Raw genomic sequence first — 7,386 nt, 5'->3', positions numbered from 1 at the left:
TTATAGCATGAAATACTGGATTTTCTGCCAGCCGAATTGCAGATTGGTTATCGCAGTGAAGTGGTACCGCATAGTCAACTTTTTGATGTAAGTCCTCCATTAGAAGTACCAACCATGTACTTTCTTAGGCTGCTACGGCCGCTACTTTGTACTCCGCTTCTGTGGTTGACAATGATACGGTTGGTTGTCTTTTACTACACCATGATATTGGCCCCGACCCAAGCTTGAACACATACCCAGTGGTTGATCTTCGGGTATCATGGTCTCCTACATAGTCAGCATCACAATATCCAACCAACTTGCAGTCTTCTCCTTTTTTATACAAGAGACCATAGTCAATTGTACCTTTTACATATCTTAAGATCCGTCGGGCAGCATCCAAATGAGGTTTCTTCGGACTTTGCATGTATCGACTCATAACTCCAACTGCATAAGCAATGTCAGGCCGAGATAAAGTTAGGTAGATAAGACTACCTACTAGTTGTCGATACATCGTTCCATCGTCCAACTCTTTTCCTTCATGAGCACATATCTTGGCATTTTGCTCTATTGGTGTTGATACTGGCTTACACTCCAACATGCCAAACTTTTGAAGTATATCTCTTGTATACTTTTGTTGGCAGAGGAACAACCCTTCCTTTGTACGATCAACTTCTAGCCCCAAGAAGTGTTTAAGCTCCCCCAGCTCTTTCATTTGGAATCGCACCGATAGATTTTCTCTTTCGTTATCCCCGGTGATGATCAAGTCATCCACATAAACCAACACAATTGCCAACTTCCCTTCTTTTTCTTTGACGAACAGGCTTGAGTTTGCATGTGCAACTGAATAACCACTTCGGGTAAGAAATTCAGCAATCTTACCATACCAGGCTCTTGGTGCCTGCTTCAATCCGTAAAGAGCTTTTCTCTGCTTGCACACATGAGTGGGATTAACTGCATCCTCAAATCCCTTTGGTTGGTTCATATAGATCTCCCGATCTAATTCTCCATGCAGGAAAGCATTCTTCACATCCATCTGCCATAATTTCCAGTCTTTACTAGCTGCAAGAGCTAGCAGCACCCGTACAGTAGTTATCTTCGCCAATGGACTAAATGTTTCATCATAGTCCAGTCCATATTGTTGTGAGAACCCTCGAGCCACCAAACGAGCCTTGTATCTTTCAATTGATCCATCTGTGCGTCACTTTAATTTATAAACCCACTTGCAGGAAATGGGTTTTATATCTCTTGGTCTTGGTACCAATTCCCACGTTTGATTTTGCTTTAAGGTTGTAACTTCTTCTTCCATTGCCTTCTGCCAAGCTTTATTCTTAATTGCTTCTTCATATGTCTCCGGCTCTTTAACACCGTCTTCTAAAATGGCCGCATTAGCATACTTGGGATTAGGCTTTCGGATTCTTTCCGTCCTTTGAAATTGTGGAGGCGGCGTCTCCCTTTCACCGGCATCACTTGTTTGAGTTACTTCTTGCTCAATGACATCAATGTCGCTCGGATCTTCAGGTGTATCAACACTTGACCAAATGTGTGCAGTTTTCTCCCCCATCTTTTGTTTTAAAACTTCTTCAATATTTTCCGAGTCTGGTAATACTTTCTTCTCTGAGGACCACCATGAAGATGCTTCATCGAACACTACATCTCTTGAAGTGTAGCATCTTCCGCTTGTTGGATCACAACACCTCCATCCTTTTCTTTGATTGTCATATCCAACAAATATACACCTGACTGTTTCTTGTCAAACTTGCTACGTAAATGACTAGGTACAAATACGTAGCAGACGCAACCAAATACTCGGAAGTAGCTAACAGTAGGTTTCATGTGCCATAGTGTCTCAAATGGTGAGATGAAACCTAACCTTGGTTGGGGAAGTTTATTGATCACATGGGCAGCAGTTCGCATTGCTTCAGCCCAAAATCTTCCTGGGACATTCTTTGCGTGTAGCATGCTTCGACAAATTTCTGCAAGATGTCGATTCTTTCTCTCAGCTACACCATTTTGTTGAGGTGTGTTGGCACATGTGAATTGATGACGTATACCACATTCTTTTAGATAGCGATTGAATTCTTCTGAGGTGTATTCTCCTCCATTGTCTGAGCGTAGACACCGAATCTTCTTTCTCACTTCTCCTTCGACCGTTGTCTTGAATTCTAGAAACTTTGAGAATGTTTCAGATTTTTCTTTCATGAAGAAAACCCACACATATCTCGAATAATCATCAATGAACGTCACCATGTACCGCATCCCGCTAACTGATGTCTGCTTGACTGGACCGAACACATCCGAGTGAATTAACTCTAGTGGCTTCTTTGCTCTAAAATTTGACTCCTTGTATGGTAATTGATGAGGTTTACCATACTGGCATCCAGCAAAAACAATATCCGTTTTGACTTCAAGTTGAGGTAAGCCTTTAAGCATGGATTTCTCCATTATTACCTTCAACTTGTGATAGCCAACATGTCCCAATCGTGCATGCCATAGATCAGATGTCTCGTTCTTTCGAGTCTTGTCTACATATGCAGACTCCGCTGAGAGCACATAGACAGACTCCACTCTCCGTCCTTCCATTGTTGGCTTTTCTGATATTTTAAGATCTCGATAGACCTTCACATCTTGTGGGCCAAACAAGACGTAGTTGCCTGACGATGTTAGTTGCGATACCGACAACAAGTTCTTCTTCATACCTGGCACGTGATAGACATTATGTAGTGACACCATGTCAGATTTATTACCAGGCATGATTATCGTTTTTCCAATCTGAGCAATTGGAAGTCGTGCATTGTTGGCTGCAAGTACCATGCAACTCCCTTTGTACTCCTTCACGTCTTGTAGTTTGTTCTGATAACCAGTCATGTGATTGGAGCATCCTGAATCAATTATCCAGTCATTCTCATAGTTGATACGCTCTCCCATCATTGCCATGAGTGCCAACTCGTTTTCTTCAATGGCACATAATGCCTCAGCATCCCATTCATCCTCTATTTCCTTTTTGGAAGTTACGACATTGCTTTCCACAGACTTTTTCTTTGACCAACAATCCTTGGACATGTGGCCCCACTTTCCATAATTGTTGCAGTTGCCTGCGAACCTCCTCCCCCAAGAACTCTTATTGTCGGTCTTTTGAGATCTCCATGGTTGTGAGGTTCCTGGCTGACTCTTCCCTTTGTCAGCATTTTTGTATCCTTCTTTAGAAGGTGGCTTGAAATTCCTCCGACTTTTACTTGTGTAGAGTGCTTCTTCTTCACTCTTCAGCGTGATGCCTCCCATTTGCTTAGCCATAGCTTCTTGGCTGGCCAACAAATTCTCAAACTCTACAAGTGATGGTTGAACGGGCCATCCTTGTACAGTAGTAACAAAGCTTCTATATTCCGGCCTCAGTCCATGGATAATGATCCTCTTCATTCGAGCTTCTGCAATGACGGATTGTGGATCTAGTTCAGTAATCTCCCGACATATCGACTTGACCTTGTGGAAATATTGAGCAATCGTCATGTCACGTTGCGAGATTGATAATAGCTCGTTCTCCAAAAGTTGTAGTCTCGTATCATTCTTCTTTGAGAAAAGTGTCACAAACGTGTCCCAAGCTTCTTTCGGTGTGTTCTCGTCCCGAATATGCTCCAACATCTCTTCTTCGATTGTGGTCTTCAAGGCAAACATTGCTTTGCCTGCTTTGATTTTCCATTTGCGCAAGGCGCCATTAACGTCTTCCTTTGGTGGCGTAGTTTCGATTCCACCAACAACCTCCTATAGATCTTGTCCTTGTAAGTAGGACTTCATACATGTTTCCCACGTTTTGTAGTAGTTGTTGTTGAGTTTCTTGATTCCTCCGACGACTTGGAGATCACCCATCGTGTTGGCAGTACCTCGGTAATACCAAACAAGCTAGTTTCGACACTAAACTTGTAGAGTCACAACTACTCACGATACAACGAGAATCACTCGTTCTCACTATCAAGAAACCTTGCTCTGATACCAGATTGTTGAACACGACTCTTTGTGTGGGAAACAACAAGACTTTTATTAAGACACTTAAGAAGAACTTACACTTTGTGAGACTAATATACACTTTGCTTTCTTTGAGGCTTTCTTGGATGGTTTGGAGCAAATGAGTTCCACACCTATTTATAGGCCTCTTAGGAAGGTTCTAGATACTAGTATACACTTACTACATACTAGATAACTCTAGAACTATCTAACATACTCTATATGCTTCCATATGTTTCTAGAATATTCTACCATGTTCTAGAGAGGTCTAGGATGATCCAGTGTCTTCTAGAATGATCCATAACCTTCCAGGGTCTTCCATATCGTTCTAGAGTATTCTAGATTCTTCCGGTATATTCCGGAGTCTTCCATAGTCTTCCACAATATTCTAGAATCTTCTAGAGCATTCTAGAACAAGCTAAAGTCTTCTAGATAATATTTGTTCTTATTGGGCTAGTGATGATCTTTAACAGTCATGACTAAACTATTGAAGTTGGATACCATCGAGATGGTTAACCAAGAAGCTTGATGCTCTGTTGTTTGAGGGAAGATATGTTGCGATACAGTTATTGGGCTAGTGTTTTTCTTGAGTTTATTTTAGTTTTATGTTTGGGCTGGGCCTCATAACCTGGTCTTTGAATTGGGCCAGCTTACCTGGTCAGTCTTTGTCTTTCGTTTGAGTCTAGGTTGTTCCATTCTTAGCTCCTGTTTTCCAGTTTTTCTTTTGATACAGTTTGATGTAATGGCTATAAATTAGCTGCTCCTTCTTGAATAAGAGATGAATTTCAGTGCCAATTGTGTTCAATATCGCTTTGACATTCTTCAAGTCTCATGTAAGTCAATTTTCAAATACTAGGTACTTGTGTTCAATATCGCTTTAAGCATATGTAAAATTTTTATTTTGATATAATGGAATTAAGATTGAGTTCTCATGTTATAATTAATTTTCACAAATTTTTGAACTTCTGCCGCAAAGTATTTCTATATTTCCTGGCCAGCAATGGACCACAGGACCGGATTTGGATGTTTGGACTAATAACAAATCTTGCTAAATTAAGACATTATATGGCTTGCAGACAGTATAAACATTTGAGGGTAACAAAGAGAAGAATTTGTAATAGTGGAGTTCCAGAGATTTATGAAAGAAAATTAAACCATTAACATGTAGAGAACAATTAATGATTAGAGGGTAAACAAAGTGGACGTGCTCGTTGTATATCTTCAAGCAATGTTGATTTCTTAGATTGGAATCTGTAAGTAGGTGCCACAACTTATATACATATGTTGTATAATAATAATAATAATAATAATAATAATAATAATAATAATAATAATAATCCTTTCGCAGGATGAATTGTATATTTCACAGATTTCTTGGGAACAAACACATTTGGCCGGACACCATCCTTTTATATTTATGATATTAAATATAATATTTAAATTAATTGCAATATGGATTACACTGGCAAACATCATTACAGCATATAGGCATGCCAACTCGACACATTCTTTCACATGGCGTTCCAGAGGGACCACACGACAGGTTGTTCATTAACGAGCCTTTGTCAGCCAAAACAGATGAGATAAACAAACCTGAAAATTAAAGCATATTCCATTAGAGATAAACAGGGAAGATGATGGTAATTAGAGAGATAGCTATTGAGACAAACAAAAGACTACGTACCACACATGGAAAGCAATAACATGACCATGAACACCATCTTCATATTTTGCACCATGTTTTAAAGGATCAATGTAAAAGCAAAACCAAAGGAGTTGGTTTTAATCTGCATCAAAGTAATCTCTTATGCGTCATATATATATGCGTCATATCTTCTATCAAAATTAATTGTCATAAATGCTAATAAAAATGTTCAAATATATTGTTCCAATCATGGATATTCCTACACTAAATTATCTAAAGGATTGATTATCATTCCAAATATAACAAAAATAAAGAATATCAGTTTTCCAATTATTATATATATATATATTAAAGTTGTCAATTATTATATATATATATTAAAGTTGTGGAACAAAAGAATAGTAAACTTATGACACTTTGTCCAGGTTTGGTCCCTTGATTTACATATCCGGTTCCTGTACTTCTTTAACTAATTTATTCATGTCCTTTTGTTTGTGTTCCATTCAACTTCCAATTTTTTTGGCAGAATTGGTCCCTGTATTATTGTTGGAAGTTAGGAATACTAAATTTGGATGTTTTTTGGCAACTTTGCTCATTATTCTTTACCCATTTTGACACTTTTGGTCCTTGCAATCAATATTTTTACACTTTTTTGGAACCTTTTAATATTTAAAGTTTGGCTACAAAACTTTAACGGTTTGACAACTTTGATCCCTTTTCTAAAAAGTTGCTAATTCCTACCCCTTTAATTCTTTAGCCATTTTCACACTTCTGGTCTTTGCAGTCAAAACTTTTACATTTTTTGTCCGGGGCAAAGCCCGGACTTTTCATCATTGCACTTTCTATGTCTGTCATATTTATCAATTCGGAAACAACATTGAAAGCTTCTGGCCCCCGCGTAGCGGGGGTAACCTTTCTAATTAAAATTAATATTGTTAATAAATAAAAGAAGAAATCAATAATATCTGTGTGGTTAATTTGTTACTATGTTAGCAGTAAATTTCCCTAATGAAGAAGCCCAACTCCATAACCTAATTAACGAGTAACCAGTTATTAAAAGTAGTCAATTATCGTCCATTTCTAGCCCGCCAGTTGAACCCGGCCACCAGGCTGAACACAAAATTAGGCCCAGACCAGATATGGCTTTTGATTCGGCTATTGGCTTCCCTCTTCTATTGTTTGTTTCAATATATATATATATATATATATATATATATATATATATATATATATATATATATATATATATATATATATATATATATATATATATATATATATATATATATATGCTCAGGTGAGGAAAGCATATGTTAACAATGAGGCTTACAAAACAAATATATGCTACAAGTAAAGGTGCACAAGCAAACCCGTTTTAAAAAACTGCCCAAAAATAGCTTCTTGAAATAGCAGCTTATATTTGGAATTATCAGATGCTACAACAATTAAATCCATAATTAATCTTAAATAAATTTCCCTATTCTAATAAAAGAATAGTTTTATTCTCCTTTTGTCATGTGTCATCATATTAGGTTTTCTAATTAATGTCATGCCACTTATTAATCTATTGATTGACTAGTTTATAACCTGTGAAAGTCACGTTATAAAATTAATTAAACTTTTATATTAAAAAATCAAAATTATTAATCAGTTATTTTAAATAAATTATTACTTAAGAGATATATATTTTTTTAGTTATATAAAATATTAATCGTTGAGTTAAATAAATACGTGAATTTATATCACCTTATAATTTATATTAA

At 37.3% G+C, this 7,386-nt stretch overlaps 1 long non-coding RNA gene across 1 annotated transcript; it reads right to left on the bottom strand.

Moving 5' to 3' along the window:
* Positions 1-5,303: 5,303 nt before the first annotated feature.
* On the bottom strand, positions 5,304-5,760 carry LOC145129598 (uncharacterized). The gene is made up of 2 exons (XR_013717558.1): positions 5,663-5,760; positions 5,304-5,571 (listed from the first exon to the last, which is right to left on the bottom strand). It is a non-coding gene; the product is annotated as an uncharacterized LOC145129598 (long non-coding RNA).
* Between the last annotated feature and the right edge of the window lie 1,626 nt (positions 5,761-7,386).

Source organism: Lactuca virosa, chromosome 8 (assembly GCF_052849685.1).
Source record: "Lactuca virosa cultivar CGN04683 chromosome 8, Lactuca_virosa_CGN04683_v6, whole genome shotgun sequence".
Taxonomy (NCBI): domain Eukaryota; kingdom Viridiplantae; phylum Streptophyta; class Magnoliopsida; order Asterales; family Asteraceae; genus Lactuca; species Lactuca virosa.
This window is presented reverse-complemented; position numbering and strand designations above follow the sequence as displayed.